The following is a 21,872-nucleotide window of genomic DNA, read 5'->3' as shown; positions in this document are numbered from 1 at the left end:
CATCACCAAACAGTGTCTGTCATATAGCAACCATTCTTTTTTTCTTTTTTTCTTTTGAGACAGAGTCTCACTCTGTCACCCAGGCTAGTGTGCAGTGGCGTGATCTCGGCTCACTGCAGGTTTTGCCTCCCAGGTTCACACCATTCTCCAGCCTCAGCCTCCCGAGTAGTGGGGACTACAGGTGCCCACCACCACGTCTGGCTAATTTTTGTATTTTTAATAGAGACAGGGTTTCACAATGTTAACCAGAATGGTCTTGATCTCCTGACCTTGTGATCTGCCCACCTCAGCCTCCCAAAGTGCTGGGATTACAGGCATGAGACACTGTGCCCAGCCCATTCTTTGCATAAGAATAAAGAAATATCCCCTTGACAGGAAATTCTGTGTATTGGAATAATATATATATATATATACACACACACCATGGCAATGAGTATGTGTCATTATCTTCGTCAGCAGTACATATTTTCCTAGAAATGAAAAGACTCCCAATTTGTCTTTTTGAATGACAAAAAGAACTGCTAATCACTTTACCAGTTTGTTTTTTATTTATCTCCAGATTAAAGTATTATTAAGGATTAATTTTTTTTCCATTTAGTGAAATTTTAAACAATAAAACACTTTTATCTATGTGATTTTTCACCCATATGACAACCAAGTGTTAACATGCCCATACTATAAGTAGAAAAATATAGGTAGAAAGAACATAACTGATTTGCTCAAAGTCATATAACTCAGAAGTGACATTTGCCAGACTTCAAAACTTGGTCTGATTTTATCATCCCTCGCTGACTGTCAGATATGATATATCAGTCCAAAAATTACCTCCTGCTTAAATTAGATGTTTTGGATGACTTTTGTAATTTTCCAGATTCCATCATTTATTAGCGCCAATATATAAATGGTCACTTAGAATACAGAGATGTGCACATATTCAGGACCAACATTCCAAAAATGGCTTAAATATTTCTGGCAGCCAAATATTATCTCTGGAGAATTATCTTCCTCAAGAACATTAGTTAGATGTGCTTTAATAATGGTTGAGCAAAGTAACTGAATACTAGATGCTGTGTGACTCTGCGAACACCTTATTTCCTGCTCTGATAGAGATCTGTTAAAGACCCTCATCTGTTACAGGCAGAGAGAAGAGCAGAGTAAAAGTGCTTTGCCTACCTGAAGGGACTGTTATAAGAATCTCATGAGTTAAATTGTGTGAAAGCACTTTCCACCCTCTAAATCCATACATTTACACGTGACTTCCCTGTATGACACAAGCTAACAAACAAACTGGAAACAAACAAACAAAAAAACCCAAGACACAAAAATAAAATATCTTTCTGTTACCTCATTTGGGAAGGGGTCTAAAAACTCAGAAATAATAGTATTTACACGTACATGTAGTTGGTAAACATTCAATGGCATAAAAAGTAAGTTGAAAATAATACCATTAGCAGAGGGGAATGTATTTTTACTTACTCATATATACGCACATATTGGATTTGTCTCTATTTCATCTGTAGGACCTAGCCACTAGCCAAATGCCTGAAGCCCCTAGAACCCCAGTGCCTAGTGTGGTACACAGAAAATAATGGCCTCTTAAATGTCCACTACCTAATTTCAGGAGCCTTGGAATACGTTACCTTACCTGGTAAAAAGGACTTTATAGATGTGTTTAAAGTTAAGAACCTCCAGAAGGAAAAATTGTCCCAAATTATCTGGATAGACCCAATCTAATCACATTAGTTTTAAAAATATTAACCCTTTCTTGGCTGTGGTCAGGGAGAGAAATGTGATTGTAGAAGAATGGCAGGTAAATGTAACATTGCTAGCTTTGAAAACAAAAGGAGTCCAGAAGTCAAGGGATGTGGGTGGCCAGTATAAGCTGGAAAGATCGAGAAAACAGATTCTCCTCTACAGCCTCCAGAAAGTAGCATAGCCTTGCCAACACCTGATTTTAATCCACTCAGACCCGTGTCAAGCATGTGACTTACAGAAGTATAAGATAATACATTTGTGTTGTTTTAAGGCACTTTTTTTTTTTTTTTTTTTTTTTATACTTTAAGTTCTAGGGTACATGTGCATGACTTTTATATCATGTATAACTCCCCAATGCAATCCCTCCCTCCTCCCCCCTCCCCATGATAGGCCCCAGTGTGTGATGTTCCCCTTCCCGAGTCCAAGTGATCTCATTGTTCAGTTCCCACCTATGAGTGAGAACATGCGGTGTTTGGTTTTCTCTTCTTGTGATAGTTTGCTAAGAATGATGGTTTCCAGCTGCATCCATGTCCCTACAAAGGATGCAAACTCATCCTTTTTTATGGCTGCATAGTATTCCATGGTGTATATGTGCCACATTTTCTTAATCCAGTCTGTCACAGATGGACATTTGGGTTGATTCCAAGTCTTTGCTATTGTGAATAGTTAAGGCACTAATTTTGTGATAAATTGCTAAAACAGTAACAGATAACTAATACAGTTAGAAAACATTTTTAAAATTCATTTTAAAAAGAACTACAACATGCAATATCTAATAAAACCAAAAATAGGATGAAAAATTAAAATGAAGCTTAGAACTTTTCTATATTATATATTTGGGAAATTTGAATTATTTCATAATATTCTGCTCTAAAAAATATGAAAAAAGTAGCTTGTCTAATTATCATTCACCTGAAAGCAACTGTTTTAAAGTTGTCATTACAATCTTACAAAAAGTAATATGTCTCAGTCAGTCCCAGCTACCCTCAACATGACCCAGTCTTGTCAGAACCCAATTTAGAGCTTCAAGTGTACGGACGCTCCAAGGAATTTTCAATGACAATCAGTGTTCCAAAAAAGCTATGACCTACACTTGAGGCTATCCCAAGGAGAAGCAAATATCATGGCAGCATCTTACATTTGTGAACACAGTGGTAAACATAGAGCATACAAAACCATGCATGGGTATTTTCTTCTGTTTTTAACGATGGATAATTAATGTCAAAAGTGATTTTCAAACTATCAATATGCAAGTTAAAATTAAATCCATAAAGCACAGTAAAACAAGCATTTGTTCCATTTTACAATTCATGTTTCCTTGAGAATTTATTTTCTTTCTTTTCCCTCCTCTCTGCTCCTGTCCCCTCCCTTTTCTCCCTCCCTTCCTTCCTCCTTTCCTTCCTTCCTTAGACTTCCTTCCTGACTTCCGTTTTTCTTTTTTAAGCTTTATTGAGGTATAACTGACAAGTAAAAATGAACATATTTAAGGTGTGCAACTTGATTTTTCTGTATGTATACATTGTGAAATGATCATAATCAAGCTAATTAACATATCTGTCATATCCATTCAACATTAAATATGTTGTACATTAGATATATAGTTACCATGCTGTACAATAGGTATATGCCACATTTTCCTTATTCATTTATCTGTCCATGAACACTTAAGTTGTATCTATATCAGAGTTATTGTAAATAAAGCTGAAATGAAAATTAAAGCAAATATTGATTCAAAATAATTTTATTTCCCTTGAATAAAGACTCAGAAGTGGGACTGCTGAAGCATTTGGTAGTTCCATTTTTAATTGTTAAAGGAACCTCCATACTGTTTTCCATAATGGCTACACTAAGTTACATTCCCATCAATATGTCTTCCTTTTTCTCTATTTCTTTCACAAAATTTATATTTTGACATTTGATAATAGCCATTCAAACAGGAATGTGGTGATACATTTTTAAGGTTTTGATTTGTATTTCCTGATAATTAATGTTGTTAATCTTTCATCTTTCATTTACCTGTTGATCTTTCATCTAGCTGTTCACCATTTGTACATCTTTGGACAAATGCCCATTTTTATAAATTTATTTTTTGCTATTGAGTTTTGTGAACTCCTAATATATTTTGAATATTACCTTTTATCAGATATGCAGTTGCAAATATTTTCTGTAGGCTGTCTTTTCAGTCTGTTGATTGTTTCTTTTACTGTGTAGAACCTTTTTAGTTTGATGCAATTCCACTTCTATACTTCTGTTTTTGTTGCCTGTGCTTTTGCTGTCATATCCAAAAAAATCATTGCCAGAACCAATGTCAAGAATCTTTTTCCTGAAGGTTTTTTTCTAGTAGTTTTATAGTTTCAAGTCTTACGTTTATGTCTTTAAGCCATTTTAAGTTAATTTTTATTTTTGTATATAGTATTAGGTAAGAGTTCATCTTCATTTTTCTGTATGTGGATATCCAGTTTTCTCAGCACCATTTGTTGAAGAAAATACCTTTTCCCCAATGTGTATTCTTGGTGCCCTTATTGAAGACTGGTTTACTCTAAGTGCATGAATTTATTTCTGGGCTCTCTGTTTTCTTGAATTGATTTATATGTCTGTTTTTATGCAAATTCCATACTGTTTTGATTAACATAGATTTGTAAAGTATTTTGAAATCAGAAAGTGTGATGCTGTGTTTTCCTTGCTCAAAATTGGTTTATCTATTTGGAGTTTATTGTGGTTCTATATAAATTTTAGATTTTTTTTTCCTATTTCCGTAAAGAATGTTATTGGAATTTTGACAGAGATTGCACGAACCTGGTGATTCCTTTTAGCTAGTATGGCTACTAAAACAATATTAATTATTTCAATTCATAAACGTTTATTTTCCATGGATGGATGTTTTTTAATTTATCTATGCTTTAACATTTTTCCTTGATTCCTCCTTCAAGACAGTCAACTGGATGCAGCCAGGAGAAATATCCCCCACTGAGGAACCAGGACATCAGGAAGACAGGTGTACCCCTAGTACATCTTCAGAGGGAAGACATTGAGAGCAGATAGAGAGAAGATACAGAAGGTGGGATAAAGGGAGATGAAGCTGGGAACCCTGCATGGGGCTACCACACACCAGGACTCATTCCTGGCTCCCAAAAACTCTTGTAGAAGGGGTGAGTTGAACAGGAAAGAGCAACTCACTCTCACCATAAGCCTCTGGAATCCTAGTAGGAGGAGACTCATCAGCCACCACAGACACTTGGGTTGGCAGAGAAAGCTACTTAGAGAAGTGGTAGGGACAGAACTCCAGCAGAGCCCACAGGGTTTGGTGCAGGAGCATCTATAGTGGAGAATAGCCAGGGGTGGCCATCCCCCTAGGTTCAACTTGCTCTTATAGTAGACGTTAGCTTTAAGGAAAGGGGTGAATATAGACTCTGTAGAGCAGTCTTGCCCATGAGATGAGACAGGCCCCCTGAGCACCCTTTGGTGTGCTGTCCTCTCTTGGGACCCCAGCCTGCCTGTACCTGCTGGCAGTGTACCCTCCTTGGAACGTCAAGGGGGCCTACCTCATTGTTCCTGCACTGGTGGACCACAACTGACTGGCAGAGTGCTCCAGAAGAGCAAACCCTGTGTATACATATAAGACTGCCCATGCCCTCCCCACACAGCAGCCTTCCCCATACTGCTTTGCCTGCCAGCACTCGCTGACACTGATCCCCTACATCTCTTTGCCTGTACATGTGTTTGCAGACAGACCTAGCCTTCCCTTCCCTGACAGTGCACGTGTGCACATGCACCATGCCATGCCACTACTGCTGGCTTGAGTGTGCCCCATCCCTTCTCATCCTGTTGCACTGCCATTTTTGTTGGAATATTGGAGGGCATATAGTTTGCCAGCTCTGCTACCGTCAGTGCTCCACTCCTGTGCCAAGACTGCTGGCATGAAACTAAGCACAGAAAACAGTGTATCTACTTCCAGCTCTGAGAGGTCACTGCTGTCAGCAAGAATGCTCACAGAAGGTGCACACAGTCCTGTGACCACTAGTACCCCACCCCTGTGCTAACACCACCACCAGTACAAATGCACACACTATTGCTAGCAGGGACCTCCACCTTCCCAAACCATACTCCCACAGCCACTACTGCAAACACCCACATGGAGGCGGTCATCATCCATGCGGATGGAGGATGCTGCCGGTACATGCAAATGTGGACATATCCCACTACCTGTCCTACAAAATGCTTTGGCTGGTACCAGCCATTAGAGTGTTTTGACAAGCAGTCTGAGATCACATTGATCCCTCCAGTGAGCAGGTTCCTAAACTTGAGGAGCCACAGGTAAAAGCTAGGGTATGATACCAGTTTCCCAGAGTTAGAGCATGCAATGCAGGAGCGGTGAGCTGAGCCTTGGCCCCCTGAAGTCTTCCACTAACAAAGCCAGGTGACTGAATGCAGCTTATACCACAATCAAACCCTCAAGGTCATAAAATAGAATAAAAGAAAAAAAAATCCAAAGGACAGTAACTTCAAAGATTGAAGGAACATCAGCCCACAAAGATGAGAAAGAACCAGTGCAAGAACTCTGACAACTCAAAGAGCCAGAGTGCCTTCTTTCCTCCAAATGAGCACACTAGCCCTCCAGCAAGAATTCTTAACAAGGTGGAGGTAGCTGAAATGACAGAAATAGAATTCAGATTATGGATAGGAATAAAAGTCATTGAGTTTTGGGAGAATGTTGAAACGAAATCTAAGGAAGGTAAGAGTCACAATATTAAGATACAGAAAGTGACAGACAAGAAAAGCCAGTATAGAAAATAAAACATAAATGACAGGATAGAACTGAAAAACACTCTACAAGAATTTCATAATGCAATTGTATTAAGAGAAGAATACCAAGCTGAGGAAAGAATCTCAGAGCTCAAAGACTGGTTTTCTGAAATAAGACAGTCAGACAAGAATAAAGAAAAAATAATAAAAAGGAATGAAGAAAACCTCCAGGAAATATAGGAATATATAAAGAGACCAATATTATGACTCATTGGTGTCCCTGAAAGAGATGAGAAGAAAGAAAGCAACTTGGAAAACATAAATCAGGATATAATCCTTGAGAACTTCCCCAACCTAACCACCAACATTCAAATTCAGAAAATGCAGAGAACCCCCACAAAGTACTTCACAAGAAGATTATCCCCAAGATACATAATCATAAGGTTCTGCAAGGTAAAAATGAAAAGAAAAAAACGTTAAAAGTAGCTAGAGAAAAAGGACAGATCACCTACAAAAGGAAGCCCATCATACTGACAGCAGACCTCTCAACAGAAATCCTACATGCCAGAAGAGATTTGGGGCCTATATTCAATAACCTAAAGAGAAGAAATTCCAACCAAAGAAATTTATATTTGGCTAAACAAAGCTCCCTAAGTGAAGGGAAATATGATCCTTTTCAGAAAAGCAAACACTGAGGGATTTGTTTATCACCAGACCTGCCTTACAAGAGCTTCTGGAAGAAGCATTAATATGGACAGGAAAGAACATAACCAGCAACCATACAAACTCACTTAAGAACACAGACCAGGAACACTATAAAGCAACCAAACAAGTCAGTATAATAAGTAGACAGCAACAGGATAACAGGATCAAATACACATTAATACTAACTTTAAATGTTAATGAACTAACTTTCCCAATTAAAAGGCACAGAATGTAAGCTGGATAAATTACTAAGACCAAATGGTATGCTGTCTGCAAGAGACCCATCTGACATGCAGTGATGCCAATAAGATCAAAATAAAGGAATGGAAAAAAATCTGCCAAGCAAAGGGAACACAGAAAAAAAGCAATTATTGCAATCCAAATTTCAGATGAACAAGACTTTAAACCAATAAAAATAAGAAATGACAAAGAAGGGCATTATATAATAGAAAAGGGTTCAATTCAACAAGAAGACCTAACTAGCCTAAATATATAGGCACCTAACACAGAAACATTCAGATCCATAAGCCAAGTTCTTAGGGACCTTCAAGGAGACTTAGGCTACCACACAATAATAACAGAAAGTTTCGATACCCCTACTGACAGTATTAGATAATTTAAGCAGAAAATTAACAAAAATAATCACAGCATGAACTCAACACTGGGCCAAATTGGTCTGCTAAACAGCTACATAACTGTTCACCAAAAAAACAACAGAATGTACATTCTTCTCATGTACACACGACACATATTCTAAAATAGACCACACAATCAAACATAAAGCAGTCCTCAGGCAATGCAAAAGAACCGAGATCATACCAACCACTCTCTTGGACAACAGCACAATAAACATAGAATTGAAGAACAAGAAAATCAGTCAAAACCATACAATCACATGGAATTTAAACAACTTATTCCTGAATGACTTTTGGGTAAATAATGAAATTAAGGCAGAAATCAAGAAGTCTTTTGAAATTAGTGAGAATGAAGATATAATATGCCAGAATCTCTGGGACACAATTAAGGCAGTGTTAAGAGGGAAATTCATAGCACTAAACAGCCACATCAAAAAGTTAGAAAGACCTCAAATATCACAGTTAAAAAATTACAGAAGAGAAAAACAACAACAAATAACAACAACAACAAACAAAACACAAAGTTTGCAGAAGACAAAAATACACCAAATCAGAACTGAACAGAAAGAGACCAAGACATAATACAACATTCAAAAGATCAATGAAGCCAGGAGGTGACTTTTTGACAACATTAATACAATAGGTAGACCACTGGTTAGATTAAGAAAGAAGAAAACAGAGAAGATCCAAATAAATAGAATCATAAATGACAAAGGGAATATTACCACTGACCCCACAAAAATACAAATAACCATCAGAGACTACTATGAAATCCTCTATGAACACAAACTAGAAAATCTAGAATAAATGGATAAATTCATACACACATACAATCTTCCAAGCTGAACCAGGAAGAAATTAAATCCCTGAAGATAATTATAACAAATTCTGAAATTGAATCAGTAATTAACAGCCTGCAAACCAAAAACAGCCCTAGACCAGATGAATTCACATCTGAATTCTACCAGATATACAAAGAAGAGTAGGTGTCATTTCTACTGAAATGGTTCCCCCAAAATTGAGAAGGGACTTCTCCTCATCTCATTCTATGAGGCCAGTATCATCCTGATAACAAAACCTGGCAGAGACACAACAACAAAAAAGAGAATGCTAGGCCAATATACTTCATGAACTTTGATGCAAAAATTTTCAATAAAATACTACCCAGCTGAACCCAGCACTATATCATGAACCCACCACAATCAATATTCTTTATCCCTGGTATGCAAGGTTTGATCAGTATACAAAAATCAATAATTATGATTTATAAAATAAACAGAACTAAAGACAAAAATCACATGAACATCTCAATAGATGCAGAAAAGACTTTTGAAAAAATTCAGTATCCCTTCATGTTAAAAAACTCTCTACAAATTAGGTTTTGAAGGAATATACCTCAAAATAATAAGAGCCATATATTACAAACCCACGGCCAACACCAGACTGAATGGGCAAAAGCTGGAAACACTCTCCTTGAAAACCAGCACAAAAAAATGATTCCTCCACTTGCCATTTCTATTCAACACAGTATTGGAAGTCCTAGACAGAGCAATCAGGCAACAGAAAGAAATAAAGGGTATCCAAATAGGAGGAAAAGAAGTCAAACTAATCTTGTTTGCAAATGAAATGATTCTATATCTAGAAAAGTCCAGTCTTAGCTCAAAAGCTCTGCAAGCTGATAAACAACTTCAGCAAAGTATCAAGGTATAAAAATCAATGTGCAAAAATCACTACCATTGCTATACATCAACAACAGCCAAGCTGAGAGCCAAATCAGTAATACAGTCCCATTTACAATTGCCACAAAAAGAATAAAATACCTAGGAATACAGCTAACCAGAAAGGTGAAGTATCTCTACAATGAGAACTACAAAACACTGCTAGGATAAATCAGAGATAGCAGAAATAAATTAAACAAATAAAATAAATAAATAAATAAACATTCTAAGCTCATGGATAGGAAGATTCAATACAATTAAAATGACCATATTGCCCAAAGCAATTTACAGATAAAATGTTATTCCTGGTCAGGCACAGTGGCTCTCGCCTGCAATCCCAGCACTTTGGGAGGCCGAGGTGGGCAGATCATGAGGTCAGGGGGTCGAGACCATTCTGGCTAACACGGTGAAACCCCATCTCTACTAAAAATATAAAAAATTAGCCAAGAGTGGTGGCAGACGCCTGTAGTCCCAGCTACTCGGGAGGCTGAAGAAGGAGAATGGTGTGAACCTGGGAGGCGGAGCTTGCAGTGAGCTGAGATTGTGCTGCTGCACTCCAGCCTGGGAGACAGAGTGAGACTCCATCTCAAAAAAAAAAAAAAAAAAAAAGTTATTCCTATCCAACTAGCAATTACATTCTTCACAGAACTAGAAAAAAAAAAATCAATTTTAAAATTCATGTGGAACCCAAACCAAAAAAAAAATAGCCCAAATAGTTGAGGGAATCTTAAGCACAAAGAACAAAGCTGGAGGCATCATGTCACCTGACTTCAAACTATACTACAGGACTACAGTAACCAAAACAGCATGGTACTGGTACAAAAATATATGCATAGACCAACAAAACAAAACAGAGAGTCAAGAAATAAGTCTGTACAGCTACAACCTTCAGCTCTTTGAGGAAGCTGACAAAAATAAGTAATGGGGAAAGAACTCTCTATTCAATAAATTGTGCTGAGATAACTGGCTAGCCATATGCAGAAGATTGAAACTGGACCCTTCCCTTACAACATATACATAAATCAATTCAAAATGTGTTAAATACTTAAATGTAAAACTCAAAACTATAAAAGCACTGAAAGACAACATAGGCAATACCATTCTGAACATAAGATCTGACAAAGATTTCATGGAAAATATGCCAAAAGCAATCACAGAAAAAGCAAAAATTGAGAAATAGAATAATAAACTAGTCTCCAGTGAAAGCAACTGCATCTGAAGTTAAAGAAGAGAAAGAAGGAGAAAAGGAAGAAGAAGAGGAGAAAGAATATGAAGGCATTAAGTCAGACCAAGCTGAAGAGGGAGGATCTGAGAAGGAAGGCTATAGTGAAAAATAGGAAGGTGAGCAGGAAGAAGGAGAAACCAGAGGCTGAAGGTGAAGGAGAGGAAGCCGAAGCGAAAGAGGAAAAGAAAGTTGAGAAAAAGAGTGAGGAAGTGGTTACTACAGAGAAGCTAGTGGCAGACACCAAGGTGGAAAAGCCAGAAAAAAGCAAAATCTCCTGTGCCAAAATCATCAATGGAAGAGGCAAAGTCAAAAGCAGAAGTGGGGAAAGGTGAACAGAAAGAGAAGAAGAGAAGGAAGTCAAGGAAGCTCCCAAGGAAGAGAAGGTACAGAAAAAGGAAGAGAAACCAAAGGATGTGCCAGAAAAGAAGAAAGCTGAGTCCCTGGTAAAGGAGGAAGCTGTGGATGAGGTGGTCACCATCACCAAATTGGTAAAGATGCAGTTGGAGAAAGAGATCAAAGAAGAGGGGAAGCCACAGCAACAGGAGAAGGAGAAAGGGAAAGTAGGAGGAGGTGGGGAATGAGACGGAAGGGAGTGATAAAGGTTCCCAGGAATCCAGGAAGGAAGACATAGCTGTCAACGGGGAGGTAGAAGGAAAAGAGAAGGAGGAGCAGGAGACCAAGGAAAAAGGCAGTGGGAGGGAAGAGGAGTAAGGCATTGTCAGCAATGACCTAGACTTGAGCCCAGCAGATGAAAAGAAGGGGGATAATAAAAGTAAGGAGAAAGTGGTGGTGACCAAAACAGTAGAAAAAAATCACCAGTGAGGGGGGACATGGTGCTACCAAATACATCACTAAATCTGTAACTGTCACTCAAAAGGTCGAAGAGCATGAAGAGACCTTTGAGGAGAAACTGGTGCCTACTAAAAAGGTAGAAAAAGTCATTTCACATGCCATAGAAAAGGAAGTTGCTCAGGGTGACTGAGAGTTGAGTCCATTGCAAAAGGTTAAGCCATATGACAATTTCAAAATGCATGTGACTGGCAGCATCAAAACAGAACAGGTTCTCCCATGAGGGCTCCAGACGTTGTATTTTACTTTGTGCAATATGAGGAGGCTGCATGCAAGCTCAGTGTGCTCCCCTTGCCGTCTTTGGGGGATTCAAATGCATGCTTTTGTATGTACCTGAGAAATTCACCAATTTCCTATGCTGTTGGAAGGGGGTCACTCAGGAGGGGGGATGTCTTGAGATGTACTATGTAAAGTACCAACTGAGCCAAAAACAATAAATAGAACACAGAACTGTCTTAACCTTAAGAAAGCTATATATGAATAATTATGTTTATCTCACTGGTGCATTTAAAATGGACTTTTGTTCATGGGAGAACCTTGTTGACATGGACAGTTTGCAATCTTATGTTGACTGATGTTAAACGCCACAGCAGTACTTGCTCAATAAAGGTCATATTGGAAACATAGTCAAAAAAATAAATAAACTAAAGAGCTTCTGCACAGCAACCGAAACTATCAACAAAGTTACCAGACAACCTAGAGAATGGGAGAAATTATTAGCAGATTATGTAGCTGACAAAGGTCGATTATCCAGCATCTATAATTAATTTAAACAAATTTACAGGAAAAAAAAAAAAAACCACTACAAAGTGTGAAAAGTACATGAACAGGCACTTTTAAAAAACAAAAACAAAAACAAAAACAAAAAAAAACTTGCAGCCAAAAAACATATTTTAAAAAGCTCAACACCACTGATCATTAGAGAAATGCAAATCAAAACCACAATAGACAACATCTCACAGCAGTCAGAAAGTGTTTTATTAAAAAGTCAGAAAGTAGCATATGTTGGCCTGGCTGTGGAGAAGAGGGCTCACTTTTACACTGTTGGTGGGAGTATAATTTAGTTTGACCATTGTAAGAAGCAGTGTGGTAACTTCTCAAAGAGTCAGAAACAGAACTGCTATTTGACCCAGCAATCCCATTACTGGGTATATAGTCAAAGAAATATAATTGATGTATTAGAAGCCACATATGCTCATTGCAGTAAATGTGGCACATATACACCATGGAATTTTATACAGTCATAAAAAAGAATGAGACCATGTCCTTTGCAGTAACATGGATGGAGCTAGAGGCCATTATTCTATGCAAACTAATACAGGAACAGAAAACCAGAAAACAGAAATACTGCATGTTCTCACTTACAAGTGGGAGCTAAATGATGAAAACACATGGACACAAATACAGCAACAATCAGACAGTGAGGCCAACCAGAAGGTGGAGGGTGAGAGGAGGGAGAGGATCAGAAAAAAGTAGTTGTTAGGTACTTTGCTTAGTACACAGGTGATGAAACAATCTCTGTATCAAACCCCCATGACATAACTTTATATATATAACAAATCTACACATATACCCCTAAACCTAAAAGTTTTTTAAAAAAGAAAAGTATTGTATTTTACAAAAAGCATTTTCCTTTATTAATACTTTATAATTTTCAGTGTATATATTTTCCTGTTTGATTAAATATATTCAAAGTATTTATTCTTATATAAATATGATTTTTAAAATTTCCTTTCAGATAATCTATTTTTAGCCTATACAAATGGCACTTTTTATTTAGAGCAACTTTACTAAATTCATGTATTAATTGTAGCATTTTTTGTTTGTCATTGAGGCTTTTAGACTTTTCTGCATATACACCTATATGGCAACTGTAAACAGAGATAATTTTACTGTTTCATGTCCAGTTTGAATGTCTTTTATTGCTTTTTATTGTATAATTGCTCTGCTAGGACGTTCAGTGCTATTTTGAGTAGAAGTAGCAAGAGCAGGAAATCTTGTCTTGTACAGGATTTTAGAGGCGAGGCTTTGGGGTTTTCCCCATTGATTATTGTGTTATCAGTGGGCTTTTCTTATATGGCTATTATTGTGTTGAGATAGATTTTCTCTCTACCTATTGTATTGAGAGTTTTTTAAAATTAGAAATAGGTATTAAATTTGTCAAATATATTTCCAGAATTTATTGAGATGATCATACGGTTTTTGTGTTTCATTCTGTTTATGTTGTGTATCACATTGAATGACTTATGTATGTTCAACCATCCTTGCACCTGAGGGATAAGTCCTAGCTGGTCATTGGGTACAATTTTTTCAATGTATTGTTCTCATTTTTTTGCTTGTATTTCATTGAGGATTTCTACATCTACATTCATCAAGGTTACTAGCTTGTAGTTTACTTTTCTTGCGGATGTCTTTGGTTATCAGTTCGATGTTGGCTATGTGCAATGAGTTTGTAAGTGTTCCATCGTCTAGATTTTCAAAGAGTTTAAGAAAGATTGTTATTAATTCTTTGAATGTTTGGTGGAATTCTCCCACAAAGCCATGCAGTGCTGGACTGTCCTTTCTATTTCTTCTTCAATCTTGGTAGGATGTATGTTTCTAGGAATTTATCTATTACTTCACCATTTATCTAATTTGTTGGTGTATATTTATTCACAGCAGTCCCTTAAGGGCTCTTTTTATTTCTGAGACATCTGTTGTAATGTCTCCTCTTTCATTTACAGTTTTATTTATTTCAGGCTTCTTTCTCTCTTTGGTTACTCTAGGAAAGGATGTGTCAGTTTTATTTGTCTTTTTCAAAAAACAACTCAGTTTTCTTGACTTGAAATAGCTTTTTTATCCTTTTTAACATTTATTTTTTGCTTTAATTAGCATTATTTCCTTCTTTCTGATGATATTTGGTTTAGTATTTTTTTCTTTCTTTGGCTAGTTATTTTTTAGGTTGTTTATTTGAGATGCTTTTTTTTATGTATTTCCTCAGGAACATTTAATAGGTATTCACAAACAGAAACCATGTCTTGGGTGGCTGTGAGACAAGACGATGGATCCCCATGCCATTAACCCCTAGAATCCAGGGCTTATATACCATAGGTAAGGAGAATTGAAGTAATTTGGTCAGAATTTATGGTTAGTGTGTGCTCTTAACAGTAGTAGAGTAAAAATCTTAGAGGCATTCCCAGAACCAAGGGTAATGAAAAGCAAACATGTTGGATTAGCATTCAAGACAGAATTGGTTTAGCCTGTACACTCCACCTCTCTGACCCAGATCTTACAATTTCACATTCTCTCTTCTTCCAAAATGGTCCCTGAGCCTAGAGAGAGGATGTTTGATATTGCACAGCTTTAGCAGTAGTACATTGGCAATGGAAAACAGATTTGGCCCAGTTACTATAATGTCCCTTCTAAGAAATGCTTTTGCTACATCTCACAACTGTTGGTATGTTTTGTTTGCACTTTTGTCAGGAGATAGCTTTTAATTTCTTAAATTTCATCTTGGACCCAATGATTGTTCAAGAGTGTATTGTTTAGTTGCCATGTATTTGTGAATTTCCTTGTTTCTTTACTGTTAACTGATTTACACTTTCACTCTATTGTAACCTGAAAAGATACTTGATAGAGTTTCTATCATCTTAAAGTTGTTGACTTGTTTTGTTATCTAATAGGTAATCTATTGTGAATAATGTTCCATATGTGCTTGAAAAGAATGTATAATCTTCTATTGTTGGGTAGAAAGTTCTGCAGATGTGTGTTAGTTTCATTTGGTCTCTCCTATTATTCAAGTAAGCTGTTTTCCATTGAGTCCTCTGTGGCCGTTCTGTCCATTATTAACAGTGGAATATTAAAATCTTCTAATATTATTGTGCTGCTATAAATTTCTCTTCAGTTCTGTATTTGCTTTATATATTTAGATCTGATATTGAGTGCACATACATTTACCATAGTTATATCTTCCTGTTGAATTGACCTTTTTATCATTATATAATGACCTTCCCTGCCCCTAGCGACAGTTTTTGGCATAACGTCTATTTTGTCTAATGTAAGTACAGCCATTCTGCTTTCTTTTCATTACCATTTGTATAAAACATATATATTTTTTCCATTCCATCATGTTTAACTATGTGTGTCCTTAAATAGTTGGTGCCAAGTTTTTATTCTTTCAACCAGTTAATATCGTGTGATTGGGCAGTTTAATCCTTTTACATTTAAAGTAACTATTGATAGGGAAGTATTTACTATTGAAATTTTACTGACTGCTTTCTGTTTTTCTTGTTTCTTTACTTTTTTTCTTTCTTGATATCTTATTTTGTGTTTTTTTATTATTGTTGTTGTTTGATAGGTGTTAATTCCTTTCTCCTTTTCTTTTATAACTATTTTTTTACCTACTATAGGTAGATTTTCTTTTCTAACTACTATAGGTATTTTCTGTGTGATTGACATGGTCATATAAAATATATCATAGTTATAACAATCTAAAACAGATAACTTCTCTTCCACACAAAAACTTCACATTTTTACCTTGCTCCCATTATAGATTACTGATAGCAGAATTTATATATCTTAATATTGTGTATCTATTAATGCAATTTTAGTTATAGCTATATTTAATACTTTTTAAAATTTTAGACTAGAATTAAAAGTGATTTACCTACCACAACTACAATAATATAGTATTTTTTATTTGCCTCTATAAATTTACCATTACCAATGAGTTTTATATTTTTGTATGCTCTTATATTGTTATTTATCATCCTTTGATTTCAACTTAAAGTACTCCCTTTAGCATTTCTTATGTGACAAGTCTATTGGCAATAAATGTCCTCATCTTTTGTTCATTTTTATTTTGTCTTAAGTTTTGAAATAATTTTCTGGGTATACTATTTTGGTTGGCAGTTGTATTTTTTTGTTTGTTTGTTTGTTTTTTGTTTTTCCTGCATTTTAAATATATCATACAACTCCCTTCTGGCCTGCAAAGTTTCTGCTGAAAATCCACCAATGATCTTAAGAGGGTTCCCTAACATATATAACAAGTTGCTTTTCTTTTGCTGCTTTCAAAATTCCTTGTTTTTGACTTGTCCCAATTTGACGATGTTGTGTCTTGGTATGGATCTATTTGGGCCCATCTGATTTGATGCCTTTTTGGCTTTTGGGGACTAGATGTTTATTTCCTTCTTCAAATTTGGGAAGTTTTTGTCGTTTAAAAAAAATTATCCGGCCGGGCGCGGTGGCTCACGCCTGTAATCCCAGCACTTTGGAAGGCCGAGGCGGGCGGATCACAAGGTCAGGAGATCGAGACCATGGTGAAACCCCGTCTCTACTAAAAATACAAAAAAAAATTAGCCGGGCGCGGTGGCGGGCGCCTGTAGTCCCAGCTACTCAGGAGGCTGAGGCAGGAGAATGGCGTGAACCCGGGAGGCGGAGCTTGCAGTGAGCCGAGATCGCGCCACTGCACTCCTGCCTGGGCGACAGAGCGAGACTCCGTCTCAAAAAAAAAAAAAAAAAAAAAAAAAAAAATTATCCTTTTTATTTTTCTTTTTTTCTAGACAATCTAGGACATGAAGACAAGTTGTTGTTGTTGTTGTTTTTAAAAACAAGCTTTTGGTCCCTTTATATTTCTCTTCTCCTTTCGATATTTTCATAATTCTTATATTGGTCCACCTGATGATTTCCCATAGGGTTTTAAGCTATCTTGACTTTCCTTTTTCATTGTTTTTTTTTTTTTTTTTTTTTTGCTTTTTTCTTTCTGCTACTCTGAATGACTTCCAGTGAATCTTTTTTGTTTTGTTGATGTTTACTGATCCTTTCTTTTTTAAAATAAATAAAATTTGTATTTTAAGTTCAAGGGTACATGTGCTGGTTTTACACTGCTGTTCTGAACTTTGTAAACATCTTTTTGACCATAATTTGAATTACTTATTGTGAAAATCATATACCTCCAATATATTAGGTTGATTTCTGGGGATTTATTGGATCTTTTATCTGGAACATATTTCTCTATTTCTTCATTTTCCTTTACTGAATCTGCTGGTGCCTGCAGATTATCTAAAATAGTCACTTCTTTCCATCTTCATGGACTGGTGTCATATATAAGACCTTCACAATTTAGCCCTGCCAGAAATTCTGGGTACCTCTTAAACTTTTGTGATTTTCACAAATTCAGTCATTTTCTTTTTTTTTTTCTAAGTGACCTCTGGGTGTCCAGAGTATGCCAAGTCTCATCATTGCCCTGAAACAGGTGAGATACTGAATTTTTTTAGTAGCAGCCATAAATGCTGGGGCACTAACTGTATTTTCCAATTTCTTCTCTCCTCAGCAAAAAGTTGGGTGTATAACCTGTTCATGCTGAACTGAGCTGGGGAGAAGAGCTATGGCAAATCTTTGCAAGCTCATTCAAACCACACACTTTTTCAAACTGTTGCTTTGATCTCTGTAGCCTCCATGGGCCTAGTGGATGCTGGTCCCCGTTAGTTCTCATAGACACGTCAGTTGGAAGCTAGTTCCTCAGGTAGCAGCTGGAAAAGTTGAGGGGATAGATATGTAGATCAGTTCCTTCCAGAGTGAAGCCAGAGACTTGCTTTCATCCCAGGAGTGAGCGAGTGGGAGAATTTGTGGAAACACCCACATGCCTGTTTAAAATGGCTGCCTTGTTTTCTATAGCCCACAGGTAAATAGTGAATGACAACCCCAATAGCTCTCATAGACAGTGAGTTAGAAGCCAGACCTCAGGTAGGAGCTAGAAAACTTAAAGTGCTAGATTTGTAGCCTAATTCCTTTCATGGAGAATCTGGGAAGTGGGCTTTATTGTTGTAGCTAGTTGGTGAATGGGGAGGTGGAGTGGAGGAGACATGGGAAGAACTCATATGTTTGGGCATTTAATGTAGCTTAGTTTGTCTGTAGTAGCTGGCCACAGTAGTGATGATTCTATTTCCTGAAAAGTGAGAATTGCTGCCAAAGAATGTCTGCCATGGATGAGAATGCAAAGAAAGGAAACTAAGAACTCTAAAAGCAACTACTAGAAACCCTTCACAGAGGACAAGAATCATCTTCCATTTTGAGGTATATGAGAATAATTACAACTCCTTTGAACAGCCTTCACATACTGCCCAGAGATGCATCTCTAGTTTGTGGCCTTCTTGCTATCAGAAAGAGAGAAGGAAACTAAATAAAACAATAAAAATGTTGGAATTGTATGCTGTCTTGGACATGGAAACAATGGGTCAGGATCAAGATTGTGGAAAGATGCCAGTTTGTATGTAGGCTAGAAAAATTAGTATTGTCCTCAACTGGAATCAGCAACCAAAAGCCTAAGTGTATGTGTGTGTAGGCTGAAGGGTTTTCAGAAATCATAAAACAAAGTAAGTCAAGCTACACTTCTTTGGAAGCATGTGGCAGAGAACACAGATTAACTGTTTAAAGGATGGCCCAAACTTAAGGCCAAGTCATACCAAACCCATCAGAAACCAAAAGTATGGCAGAATTCCTAACAGAAGGATGAGAGAGAAACAGGCATATGCAAGAACAGACTTATAAAGCTCTTTCTTCTGTTCCACAGTCTGACTATTGTAAAGCTTTTTAACGAAGAATTCCCTAGAGTCATAAAACTAAGCCTAAATGGTGAGTGGCTGCAAATATACATACAAATATAGTGATTTTTTTGAAAATATATACTAATTTCAGGTGGCTAGATTTATTAATATAAGTAATAAAGGTCTTTTAGTTGTCAAAGTAACCTATACTTAATATTTGTTGTAATTTTAAAAAATTTAAATAATGTTAAAAATTATTTGTGAAAATGAGTTGCTTTATATGTTTACATTTAGTAGCATAATACTTTTAACATAAAGAAAATAATACAATAATTCAATATATCTGTATTAGTCAAAAGATAATTATGATTTAAAAATGAATTTATGTGCAATAAATGTGGTAAACAATAATGTGATATAAAATCTTCTAAATTTAATAATATTCTTGGTAGAGGATCCTGGGGCAAAAATATGATTTTCTCCATATTCCTGCCCACTACCCAATATATAACATGTGGCATTACTAAATATGGAAAAATATTCAAGAATGGCAGAAGTAGAATAGAAAGAAGAGAAGGAAAGGCATACAGGAAATCCAGGTTCCAGCCCTCAGAGACCTTTCAATTACTGGCATATGTTTATGTTTTGAACATTATACAAATTTGTCTGCATGCCAAAGTTATTCTTGTTTCAAGTTAAGAGTAGGAATTAACCCATAGTCCTTATCATTAGAATTGCCTTAGCATAACAATTCAATCAGTAAGAAAATATAATAGACTAGAGGGTAATGGAGATTTTATAATTTATATTATTTTAATATATTTACTAGAATAAATATTAGATTGCTCAATAAATCAATGGTAACTTTAAGGTTTCTACTGTTTACTACAAAGAATTTTTACAGCTATATGAAGAATGTTGGTAAGGAAGCGATATGATGCCATGAGGTCTACTGTGGGCAAGACACTGCTAATCAGGCTATTGGGCTGGTCCAAAAGTAATCATGGTTTTTGCCTTTGAAAGTAATGTCAAAAACTGCGATTACTTTTGCACCAACCTAATACTTCTGCACTTTGGAAAGGCCTTGCCTACATCATTTTGGTTATTGTGAGACTAGCATATAAGGAATTTTTCAAAATAGTATTTTAACTTGAAATACTTCTCTTTCACAAATATCTCTTTAGTGATAGAGCTAAAGAGAGGACTAGGTGTAGCCCTGAGGGGATTTCAGAGCAAAAAAATCTGAGGGGATTTGTATGCAAACACTTAGCTCAATATTAAAGGAGAGGCTGTGTGTGGTGGCTCACAACTGTAATCCCAGCACTGTGGGAGGCGGAGGTGGCCGGATTGTTTGAGCCCCGGAGATTAGGAGCAGGATAGGCAACATAACAAAACCTTGTCTCTACCAAAAAAAAAAAAAAGAAAAAATAGCAGACATGATGGGGGTATACCTATAGTCCAGCCACTTGGAGAGGCTGATGTGGGAGAAATGCTTCAACTCGGAAGTCTGAGACCCACCTGGGTAGTTTAGTGAAATCTCGTCTCTACAAAAAATAATAATAATAATCTGGGTGGGGTGACACATGCCTACAGTTCCTGCTACTCCAGAGGCTGAAGTGGGAGGACAGATTGAGCCCAGGAGATCTAGGGTGCAGTGATCCGTGATCCTGCCACTGCACTCCAGCCTGGATGACAGAGACCCTCTCTTAACAAAATAAAAAATACAAATAGGAGAAAGTCATCAAACAAAATGATGTGACTTAGCCGGTAATATTCTTCAAGAAGTCATGATTTAGGTTCTCTTACAATTCCAACTTTCACAGTGAAATAAATTAAGGGTGTCTTGACTTGTTTAGTGTAGTTTAGTCAAATACAGCCATTAGTTTTCCATAGCTACTATATTACTCTCCACTAAAAAAAAAAAAAAAGAAGAAGAAGAAGAAATGAGAAAAAAAAAAAAAAAAAATCAGTCCCTAGCTAGAAATTTTAAAAGTCAGTAACATTTAGGAAATGAAAATATATTTTGAAGTAGTATAATCATACCCAAATTTTTAGACTCTATACTCAATCTATAAGATGCATGTGAGCAAAATATTAGAATCAACATGAACGATAATCATGTACTACAAGCCCATGAATAATGTTTCCCCGAAAGGTACAATAAAAAATCACTCAATGTGAAACAAAACATTGACTGCGACAATTATTAAAACTTTTACTACTGAATTCTCAGTATACTCAACATTATGAAGACATTTGGAAAATATAAATGAGCACTACTGTTTTTGTTCATTTTTTAAAAATGAAAATTTTTGGTAATGTCTGACCTGAAGGCAGATATTCATTATAATAGTCAAACATCATCAGTGCATTTCAAATGTTATGTATTCTACATAAATTACTCAGGAGAAAACAACAAGTGTGCTCATAAACTTGCACACAAGCAGGGGAATGTTTCTTAGGAAAAAATTGTGTTAAAGATATTCTACTACAATGTCTCAGGAAAAGGCATTTGTAGTATATTGCTCCATTACCTATGCTTCATAAAAAATGCAGCTATCTAATTTAATTTAGCTCTGAACAGATTTCTTAGCAGCATAATTTATGTTTTGAGAATATCTCTTAAGAATCATAGCTTGCAATGTACGGTGGTTCAATGAAGAATAATCTGTAAACAAAATCTCCATCTATCAACAAAGGCCATTAAAGACCATAAAAT

At 36.4% G+C, this 21,872-nt stretch overlaps 1 protein-coding gene and 1 pseudogene across 16 annotated transcripts in view; one reads left to right on the top strand and one right to left on the bottom strand.

Moving 5' to 3' along the window:
* LOC117086622 overlaps positions 1-11,763 on the top strand; it is a 60,665-nt pseudogene extending 48,902 nt beyond the window's left edge.
* Positions 1-21,872, bottom strand: part of PCDH15 (protocadherin related 15) — a 1,849,154-nt gene that overhangs the window by 774,813 nt on the left and 1,052,469 nt on the right. The gene's annotated exons all lie outside the window — the stretch shown is intronic.

The sequence above is a fragment of the Trachypithecus francoisi genome, unplaced genomic scaffold (assembly GCF_009764315.1).
Source record: "Trachypithecus francoisi isolate TF-2019V2 unplaced genomic scaffold, Tfra_2.0 Contig00586, whole genome shotgun sequence".
In the NCBI taxonomy this organism is placed as follows: Eukaryota; Metazoa; Chordata; class Mammalia; order Primates; family Cercopithecidae; genus Trachypithecus; species Trachypithecus francoisi.
Note: the sequence above shows the minus strand (reverse complement) of the source record. Positions and strands in the feature narration are given on the sequence as shown.